Source organism: Sceloporus undulatus, chromosome 1 (genome assembly GCF_019175285.1).
Source record: "Sceloporus undulatus isolate JIND9_A2432 ecotype Alabama chromosome 1, SceUnd_v1.1, whole genome shotgun sequence".
Classification (NCBI taxonomy): Eukaryota; Metazoa; Chordata; class Lepidosauria; order Squamata; family Phrynosomatidae; genus Sceloporus; species Sceloporus undulatus.
The window spans coordinates 363,110,077-363,121,359 of NC_056522.1; the positions used below are offsets into that span (position 1 = coordinate 363,110,077).

The 11,283-nt window shown below is 42.5% G+C and overlaps 1 long non-coding RNA gene across 1 annotated transcript in view; it reads left to right on the forward strand.

Annotated features, from left to right (window-relative positions):
* The first annotated feature begins 2,820 nt into the window (after nt 1-2,820).
* Nucleotides 2,821-11,283, forward strand: part of LOC121922886 — a 16,447-nt gene continuing 7,984 nt past the window's right edge. The window contains exons 1-2 of the long non-coding RNA XR_006102249.1: nt 2,821-2,951; nt 4,456-4,511. This is a non-coding gene — a long non-coding RNA (uncharacterized LOC121922886). The remainder of the gene's footprint in view (nt 2,952-4,455; nt 4,512-11,283) is intronic.

Sequence of the window (11,283 nt, forward strand, 5' to 3'; positions counted from 1 at the left end):
TTTGCCCTTAGGTTTCTGAGGAATGAATGGAACAGGAGAGAAAAGAAACATCAGAGTGCCCTCTAGTGACACTGAAAAACACACTAAACTGCATATAAATAGACAATTTTAATTGTACTCACTGTCAATCTTTGCTTACACAACTGGCTCAAATCATAGTTTGGAAAAGCTATTTTTGTAGAACAGTTCCCAGAATCCCAACATTTAGCTATGGTTTCCGGGGAATTCTGGGAGTTGTCATATAAAAATAACTTTTATCAGCTTCCTGGGGAGGGGATTTACTGCTTAGATTGCCCAATGTCCACATTTCATGGGTGTCCTGCTGACTCCATCTAGAAAAGCATCTTGGAGAAAGAGGCAATATCTGCATTTTTGGAGGAGGCACTGGCTGAAAACCATGCTCAAAGAGTTACCATCAATGGCTGCACTTCAAACTGGAAGGTCATCTCAAGTGGAGTGCCTCAGGGTTCCATCCTAGAGCCATTACTCATCAACACTTTTACCAGTGACATAGATAATGGGATGGAGGGAATTCTTATCATGTTTTGAGCTGACACAAAACTGGGAGTGGTGGTTAACACATTGGAAAATAGGACCAGAATTCAAAAGGACAAACTAGACAACTGGGCAGAAATTAATAAAATTAAATTCAACAAAGACAAGTGCAAAATCCTACATTTTGGCCACAAATGCACAGGTATAGGATGGGGGATCCATGGTTCAGATGTACCTCATGTGAAAAAGACCTTGGGATTATTGTTGATCCTAAACTGAATATGAGCCAGCAGTGTGATGCTCTGGCAAAGAAGGCAAATGCTATTTTAGCCTGTATTAAGAGAAGCATAGTTTCCTAGTTGAGGGAAGTAATATCCTCTATATTCTTTCAAGCCTCATCTTATTTGCACACAAACATTTAGTTCTGGGTGCCTCTTTTTAAGAAGGATGTAGACAAGTTGGAGCAGGTCCAGAGAAGGAGAACAAAATATATGAGAGGGGATTGAAGGAGTTTGGCATGTTCAGCTTGGTGAGAAATACCTCAAGGGCTCCTACAGAGAGGAGGGGGCAGAAAACGAACCTATGCTTACTGCAACCTTGACAGATGGCTAACCAATCTCTTTTCAAAGCTCCACTGAAAAAAAGGCCATTGCCTTCTAAGCCAGTCTGTTCTATTGTCAAATAGCTGTTATCATCAGCTGTTATCATCACCTTCTTTATGACAAATACAGAATAACGTCCTGTGTAAACTAGAACATGTGGACACCCTACTTTTGGTTTACTTTTTCTTTCGTTCTTTTGCCTCCCATGCCAAAATGACTTTGGTCATTTCTGTGCAGATTAAATCATATGATGATATATACAATTACAGGAAGTGTGACTCAAGGTGGAGACAACTACTGTATATTTTTTTCCAGGAATGGGTGTGAGTTTTTCTGTTGCTAACTTACTCCTCCTCTTCCTCATCACCTTTTCTACAGGCACAGCTACCCTTCTATGACTCGTTCTGCAAAGCTCCACGCAAGAGTGATAGGATCAGAATACAAAATGATCTTAACAGATTAGAAAGCTGGGCCAAAACTAGCAAAATGAATAACAACAGGGAGAAATATAAGGTTCTACATTTAGGAAGAAAAAAAATGAAAGGCTCAGATACAGGTTTGGGGTGGACTTGGCTTGACAATAGTACATGTAAAAGGGATCTGGGATTCTTAGTAGACCATAAGCTGAACATGAGCCAACAGTGTGATGCAGCAGCTTAAAAAAGCCAAAGCGATCCTAGGCTGTATCAATCAGAGTGTAGTGTTTAGATCGAGGGAAGTAATAGTCCCACTCTATTCTGCTTTGGTCAGGCCTCACCTGGAATACTGTGTTCAGTTCTAGGTACCACAATTCAAGAGGGATATTAACAAGCTGGAACATCTCCAGAGCAGGGCGACCAAAATGGTGAAAGATCTGGAAACCATTCCCTATGAGGAGAGACCTAGGAACCTGGGTATATTTAACCTGGAGAAGAGAAGGTTAAGAACTGACGAGATAGCCATGTTTAAATACTTGAAGGGATGTCATATTGAGGATGAAGCAAACTTGAAAGAGCAATGGAAAAGAGATTCTACTTAAACATTAGGAAGAACTTTATTCAACAATGGAATATGCAGCCTTGGAAAGTGGTGGAGTCTCCTTTGGTGGTTTTTAAACAGAACTGGATAGCCATCTGTTGGAGGTGCTTTGATTGTGACTTCTTGCATGGAAATGGGTTGGACTGGATGGCCCTTGTGGTCTCTTCCAGCCCTATGAGTCTATGAACTTCATTGCACAGGCCTTGGAATGGGCCTGTTGCATTCTAAAAGGGAACGTGATGGGGATGAGAGGCAGCATAGAACGCATCTCACCGCACAGGGAGAACACTGCTGCCACTGCTGAACATTCCCATGACATTCTGGATGTGGTCCCCAGGGCCCGATTTTCAGGAATGCTTCTCAAGCGTTCTTGAAAACCTCCCCCTTTGTGATGCATCCAGAACGTGATGGGAATGTTCGGCGGCAACAACAGCATTCTCCCTGTGCAGTAAGATGCATTCTATGCTGCCTCCTGTCCTCATCACATTCCCTTTTAAAAGGCAGCAGGCCCATTCCAGGGCCTGTGAGATAAAGTTCATTGATTCCATGATCTTTCACCAGGATACTGGCATCCATAGCCCTTTGAAACAGTCTGCCTCTTTCCTAAGGCCTCCAGATCATCAAAACAGGAAGCTGTTTCATTTCACAAGTATTCTTTAAAGTCATTTTAATGAACTTTTCTCTAGCTTCAACAATCAGCCCAGGAGCAAGTAGAAAGATTTTCCTGTTTGCGTGATCCACACCTAGAACTTGGAATCGCTACTTCTTTGGATTATGACTCCCAGATTCTCCCAACCAGTATGGCCAGTCCAGAAGTTACTTTTCAAGGAAATGAAGGTATTACCTTTTAATAAAGACCTTCTTTACATATGCACTTGTGGTTCAGGCTGGGTTTCTGGCATTATTAAGAGTGTGGTGTCTCTCCCCATCTGTCTAGCCATTGGGCCCACCTATCTGTAATTTGTACCTATTGAAAGGTAAGAGGATGACAGTTTGTTCACTGGGTGCATAGGTGCTAGGCAGTGACTCCTACCCTAGGGTACATAACTAGTTCAACTATCTCACAGATACTATCTCCTTCTATGGGCCTGCCTAGGCTCTGAAATCGTCAGATGAGGCCATTAGAATCATAGAGTTAGAAGAGACCACAAAGGTAATCTAATCCAACCCCCTGCCATGCAGGAATAGACAACCAAAGCACTCCTGACAAATGGCCATCCCTCCAAAGAAGGAGACTCCACCACCCTCTGAGGGAGCATATTTCACTGTCAAACAGCTCTTATTGTCAGGACATTCTTCCTAATGTTGAGGTGGAATCTCTTTTCCTGTGGTTTGAATCCATTGCTCCTTCAAGCTAGTTCTTCAACATGACACCCTTTCAAATGTTTAAACATGACTGTTATGTCACTTCTTAACCCTCTCTTCTCCATGCTAAACATACTCAGCGCCCTGAGCCTCTCCACATATGCCATGGCTTCCAGACCTTTTATTATTTTGGTCAGAGCAGTTGCATAAAACTGTTCCACACAGACAAACTCCAAGCCAGTCAATATTAATTCATTTCCAGAATGAAGATGCCCACATGAACAAAGCCCTAGAAATGCAAACCTGTTTCATCAGTAGATATTGAAGTATTGTCCTTTATGAGCCTCATGTATAGCAGTGAATAGCACAGGAATTGCACATTTCCTTCATGGATTCTTTTGCATTACAGAGTTATAGGACTATGGTTCCCTTTTTACTGCCATGGTTTCATCCTACAGAATCCTGGGAGTTGCAGACTGAGGGAGGGATATTTAGCGTTCTCAGCCAGAGAGCTCTAGTAGAATGCAAAAGCCAGGATTTCAAAGGATGCAGCTGTGGAGTTTATAGTGGAATCATAGGCCCGGTACATATGAGCCTTTTAGGCACTCTCGTCACATGCTAGGGGTTGGCTGAGGGCAGAGCGCCCAGACGCCCTGCAACCCTCGCAAGTGACAGGGGAGTAACAATGGTGTCACCCTGTATACATGGGTGCCACCATTGGTACATAAGTGCCGCGCGGCACTTACGTAATGAGTGCACCAGTGGTGCACTTGTTACACCGCCACCACGGCTTCAAAAGAACCTGCTTTTTGCAGGTTCTTTTTCTGCCGGCGGGAAGCCAGAAAAGATCAAGCATAAGATTTTTTGGAGTACACCAAATGTCAGAAGTTAAAACAATTTGAACTCCAGCCCCTTGAGTTCATCTTTTTATAAATTCCTGTATTTACTGAAGTCCATTGAATGATTTAATTGGTTCTTCTGTCAACAAAGAGCTGAGTTTAGTGAAAAAAGAACTCTTCTTTGCCGCTTTCCACAGGCCCAAAATTCAAGTTGCTCAAGTCCAGATTCAGGTGACATCTAAAGAGCAAGCAGGTAGGTATTTTGTATTTATGGTGCATGATTGCTTGCCTCTTAGAGTGACCTTGTGGCAAAAAATATTGATACCGTACAGAGAGAAAACTGCAGTGTTTGGCAATGGCTCAGAATGACTGGCAGTTGGTTTCCTAATTGAAAGAAAGGGAAAAGACATTAGAGGGAGGTGATACAATCTTTTACCCCAAAGGTAAGGTTCATGAAAAGGTGATGGTGGTGTTGAGAGGGAGAGAGAGACTGAACATATGTGGTTTGGATGAAAAAAAACAGACGCAGAAATAGCTGAAAATCAGCTGAGGTTTGAAAGTGCCTTGTGTGTGTAGATACATCTCTGAGAACCTGATGATTTGGGAAGTGAACCTGCTACCAGATAGGAAGGCACCTTGCTTACATCTCCCTGTAAAAATCAAATACTTCAATTCTTTATAAGTATGCAATGCAATGTGTAATTGTTACCCAAAATGCTGGGGTCTGAAGAGGACAGCCACAAATTAATCTGCTTTAGGGAAATTTGGTACTTAGCTCAATGGAGAGATATAGTGCAGCTGGGGTAATAGGCAGCCTTGGGATGGCAACCCAACTATACCAGGTCTAAATCACACAGAACTCCAGAGGCAAATCCAAATAGATTTTGTTATTAGGAAATAATTAGCACACATGAACACACATACACTTATGCACATATACAAGAGCTAGGGAAGCAAAGGTGGGAGAACTGGAATAGATTTAAGGCCTTGCTAATGTGGAGCTTGATTTCAATAGATGGGAGTCTGGAATGAAGAAGACTCAATAGCTGCTGTGGTAAGGGGGGGTTAGCTGGCATACAGAGGAGTCTAGTCTAGTCAAACTGACAGAGTGTCTTCCTGCCTGCAAACTAGACTGAAGAGTGGCTTATTTATTAATTGTATATATAACTTGAATTGTGTCTTGGAGGCAGAAACCCAGACTTGAGTGGATTAGAAGCTCTGCTAAATGGTTTCCCGGGGGAAAAGAATAGTCCGAGATCAAATCAGATAGTCTGGTGGTTGGTGAGAATCTGTTGGACAAAGGGATTAACATTCTTGGCTGGAGTGACCTTGTCTCAAACAATTGCTTTCTTTGACCAGAGTCACCAGAGTCCTCTCATCACCAAAGGGCTGAAGCTGGGGAGCTCAGTAAATCGCATCAGGGTGGGTGCCCTCTAACTCCCATGCTAGCACAAACCAATTTTCCATCTACGAGCAGGTCCAGAGTCCATAATGTATGTGGTCATGCCCAGGTTACCCTCAGCTTCCCTCTTAATATTAGATTGATATAAAAATATGAGGGGCAATAGAAGGCCTGGTCTTGGGCTAACATAGATATAGACTTAGAAATAGGGGACAACAGAATACACTTTTAAAAAAGGCCAGTGTTGAATGCAAGTGAAGAAACAAACAACCCCCACCAAAGAAATAAAGTGTATTGAGTTACATGTTAAAATAATTAGTACTTTCCAGGGTGGAGTGTCCTAGAGTACTTCCTTCGTTCTAGGAAACTTCTCACACTTTTGGTTGTGTGATAAGCCACCAAACCAAGTGAATTGCCAGACAATGTTTCTATCCTATAAACATAATTGTGTGCTTGATTACATCTTGTTTGAACTGCAGTAACACTCTATGTGGGGCTGACTTTGGGAACTATTCAAAAACTTCAGTTGTCCAAAATGCTGTGGCCAGAATGCTGACTCTTACAAGGAGTGTATAAATCCCTTGTTGAAACAGCCTCACTGGCTACCTCCCAGTTCATTTCCAGGGAAAATTGAAAGTGCTGATCATGGCCGGTAAAGCCCTACACAGCTTAGATCCAGACTGTCTGAGACCGTATCTCCCTATATGAACCTGCCAGGGTCTTAAGATTCACAGGGAAGAGATTTCTCAGTAGTTGCTCTCACCCTGTGGAATTTATTTCCATCGGAGGCTAGGCTGGTCTTTCTTTGTGCCCTCCCTTTGATGGCAAATACCTCTTTGTTCATGCAGGTTTTTAATGTGTAATTACAGTACTTGCAGAGAGGTGGGTGTGCTTTATTTTTTATTGCTCTATACTTTTACAATTATTTCTGATGTTATGTGCCTTCAAGTCGTTTCTGACTTATGATGACCCCAAGATGACTCTATCATGGGTTTGCCATTGCCATCTTCTGAGGCTGGGAGAGTATGACTTGCCCAAGGTCACGCAGTGGGTTTCCATGGCCAAGCTGAGCATCAAATCCTGGCCTCAGTATAAAAAATATTTTATACTGTTCATAATCTATTGTTTTAATTCTTTTTTAATTCTATGTTTTTGAAAAATGTTTCTAAACTGATGCATTTTGTGAGCCACCTTGGGTCCTACCCTGGGAGAAAGGTGGCATATAATTATGGCCCTCCCTCCATCTTAACTGCCACTGCCTTGGCCTTGGAGGGAGAGAAGAACTGGCAGTATCTGCTGCACTTGGTCCCCTTCCCCATTGCCATTCTCTTTTTGTGTCATGTCTTTTTAGATTGTAATCCTGAAGGCAGGGAACTGTTAACAATTTGTAAGCTGCTCTGAGAGCATTTCTGAAGCGCAAGATATAAATACTGAAATATAAATACTGAAGAGCGAAATATAAATATAATAAAATAAATAAATAATAGATAGATAGATAGATAGATAGATAGATAGATAGATAGATAGATAGACAGACAGACAGACAGACAGACAGACAGACAGATTAAAGGTTGAGGCAGAGTTTTCTTGGCAAGTTTGTTCAGAATGGGTTTGCCATTGTCTTCTTCTGAGGCTGAGAGAGTGTGGCTTGCCCAAGGTCACCCAGTGAGTTTACATGGCTGAGCCAGAATGGCACTGAATATCCCAATAGTATATTCAGAGAAGACAAAAACAAAATCTGCCACACAAGTACAAATATAAAACTTCCACAAGCTATAATGTAATCTGATTTTTTTTTAAAAAAAGTACACTACTTCCCTATTTTCCATCTGCACCGACAACATACTGTCACATAGAAGAACAGGGGCTCAAATGAATGTTTAGTACCAAAATCTCTGTGCTAAATGGCTAAGTCAGTAGCTTCATTCCCTGTCAGTAGTTCTTCTAACTCTCTGCAGAGGAGTGTAAGTACGTCTGCCTGCCTGCCAGGTCAGCATCCTCCATTATGATTGACCCAATGATGAAGTCATCCCTTAAACACTGCTCCTATCAAGAAATGATACATGAAATCCTCTCTGAACTCTGTGAGAGAGTTAATTTTATTTTATTTTTAATTTTTTTTCCAGCATTGCTGAATCCATGTTTTAGCCTTTGAGCTGGGTCAACTAGTCATCTCTGTTGCTGCCCTGAATGTGTGGTTTCTTCACCCTCCTGCCAATCACTCTTTCTAGCTTTCCTTTTGCTTTCTTCCACCACCAGAGCTGAGCTCCACATTATAGCTTGCCTCTTTGGCCTTTGCCTGATGCCTTACCGTACTATACAGAATCAGGCCACTGACTCTCCTAGGTCAGCACTGTCAACTCTGCTTGGAAGCAGTGCTTACAGGATTTCCCAAATATTATTTCCTAGTTGTACCTGGTGGCCTCACAATTAAATACCTTGTTGTTGTTAGTACTGTGTGCCTTCACATCATTTCCGAGTTCTGGCAACCCTAAGGCGAACCTATCATAGGGTTTTCTTGGCAAGTTTCTTCAGAGAGCGGTTGCCATTGCCATCTTCTGAAACGTGATATGATAGCCCTGTTTAAATACTTGAAGGGATGTCATATTGAGGAGGGAGCTAACTTGTTTTCTGCTACTCCAGAGACTAGGACCTGGAGCAATGGATGCAAGCTACAGGAAAAGAGATTCCACCTCAACATTAGGAGGAACGTCCTGACAGTAAGGGCTGTTCGACAGTGGAACAAACTCCCTTGGAATGTAGTGGAGTCTCCTTTCTTGGAGATCTTTAAACAGACGCTGGATGGCCATCTGTCGGGGATGCTATGATTTAGATTTCCTGCATGGCAGGGGGTTGGACTGGATGGCCCTTGTGGTCTCTTCCAACTCTATGATTCTATGATTGTAAGGTCAACCATTGGGTTAAGATGGCCAAGCTGGGATTCGAACCCTGGTTTCCATAGTCCTACACCAAAACTACTATACCACGCTCTAAATACCTTACATTCCAGCATTTCACAGAAGAAAACCAGGACATTTGTGGCCAAATAACACCAGTGTGCAGTGTGCAGAACGGCAAACGTTATTAATGAGGAAGAACCCACAAGCTAGGGAAGATGCAACTCTTTGATTTTGCTTGAACCTCCAGGAAAGAAAAAAATTCCACCATTCTCCTCTTCCTGCATTAAATGAGTACAAACTACTTTTTCATTTTTAACTGGGGACTTTATCACACAGTTCTCATGGTGATCACATTAATAAAAGGAGGTGCATACATACTATCTTGAGAGAACTCCCTATTGCACTTCATCAGCATGACTGGGTTGTGGCTGGCCCGTCATGTTCCCTTTTGCCCTCATCCTTAATCTCACTGACTTGCTATATGCCCTACCAGCATGCCATGTGGGTATGCATGTGTGCTTGTTTTTGTCTTCTGGAGTGTCACCTGGTGTAGTGTGAACCCCCCCCCCCCCCTGCCCCCATTGACGCCACTGTTGCCAAGGATTATATAGTGCAGAAACATTGGAAGGAAAACCAAAGTGTGTAAGCAAGACCCATCTCCCTCTTCCATTGCTATGAGTAATGTGCAAGCATGTTAGCAACAGAGGAAAATCCACTCCCCTAGTCGGTTCTCAGCCTTCATATCTTTTCCCAGCCTTACAATGCCAAGTTAATGCAAATGTATATCTAACAAGGGCTCTAATACAAAATTTACCCTAACTCCACCACTGGGCAGCTGTTATTGTTCAACCATGATTCTAACAAGGACTTCAGAACCCATCTGCCTACTGGCAGAGGCCAAACTGACCACAGTGGTCATTCACTGGAGTTGGGCACACAAAACCCCCATGAAAGTGGGAAAACTGCAAATAAAACCTCCCACTATTTTTGTACACCTCTTTAGGAAACTCAGGGTCCTCCAATGCAACTCTGTCATCAACATCTGCCAGATTTGACCAAAGAATTGCGCTAGAGAAGCTACAAATGCCTAGTGGAGTGTTCTCTCTAGGAATCTCTAGGTCCTTCAGTGCAACTTTTAATTAAAGTTGACCATAGAGTTACACTAGAGGACCTAGATTCCTAGAGAGAAAATATTAATAAAACCCATGAATAATAAAATCCGCAAAAGTCAAATCTGCAAATGTGGAGGGACAACTGTACAGGGCAGTCCTTCCACAATTTACTCCTTTGAAAGTTTCTATTGTTCAGTGAAAAGAAATCCACATTGCTGCTGTTACCTTTCCACACTGTCCCCAGCTCTTCTGCAATGTATTGTCCTCTGTGCGTACACAACACACACAGACACACACTCCATTCTCAGGTTAATTTAGTTGCTGTCAGTTCTTAGTAGCTTCAAAGAAACTGCATTGTCAGGACACAGAGGAGGTTAAATACACACTAGGCTTTCTTTGGCACAAAGATAGATTTTTTTTTAGCTGTTATAGTTCAGGGTTTTTGTTGTTGTTGTTGTTGTTCCTCGTAGTCCCACCATGATAGCTGTGCCGAGTGCCTTGTTTTTAGCTGGCTCACTTAACTGACAGGTTCTCACCACTCAGATAATTACATGGCTCTCCATTTCTGACCTTTTCCTCAGGCTCCTGCTGGCAAAAACATTGCTTTGAGCTTTTCTCCCGTAGCTTCTAAATCTCAACCGGTTTAGAAACTTTCTCTCCATCAAACACTAGTCAACTGGTCTGCTCTCGGAGACATTCAGATAGAAGTTTATCTACTGTGAAGATCCAATATGTAGATTTGATGTTTGAGTCACATAGGTGAAGGGGAGGGAGAGTGAACCTTATGGGGGTTAGTCACATGTTTTGTTTTGCAACATGACTATGCAAATCATCGCAATCACTCATTCCCAATTTGTTGTTCACACTATTTTTTAAAACCAGAACTGCATCTCTGCAAGTTCTGTAGCTCACATATGTCAACACTGAGAATAAATATGGAGTAGATGATGTGGATGTATTCAACACACTTTCAAGACATGCAATGTTTTACCCCAGTTTATCCCGGGTCTATCCGCTTTTGTTATTCGCACAGCTGACAATATGAATCTCTCAGGAAAAAACTTGAGATAATTATCCTGGGTTTTCTTCGTTTTTTTGGCAGATGCATTCGAATGTGAAGTCGAAGGCTTTCATGGCCAGCATCCATGGTTTTTTGTGGTTTTTTTGGGCTATGTGCCCATGTTCTAGAAGAGTTTCTTCCTGACATTTCACCAGCATCTGTGGCTGGCATCTTCAGAGAATGCTTGCCTGGAAAAAGTGGGTCTATATATACACTGTGTGAGCCTGGGAATGCAGGAGTGATTTGCATGTGTATTGTTCTGTGCTGATGGCAGGGTTCAGGCTGGGAGGCTAATGCAAAAGAGGATTAATGTCTGCTAATTGGTGCTTTGCTCAGCCAAGGACCAGAGAGACCCTCTCACAGCCGCAGGAGTTTACCGCATACCAAAAGGCCAATGCAATTTTAGGCTGCATCAATAAAAGTATAGTGTCTAGATCAAGAGAAGTAATAGTGCCACTGTATTCTGCTCTGGTCAGGCCCCACCTGGAATATTGTGTCCAGTTCTGGGCGCCACAATTCAGAAAGGACATTGAGAAACTGGAGTGTGTCCA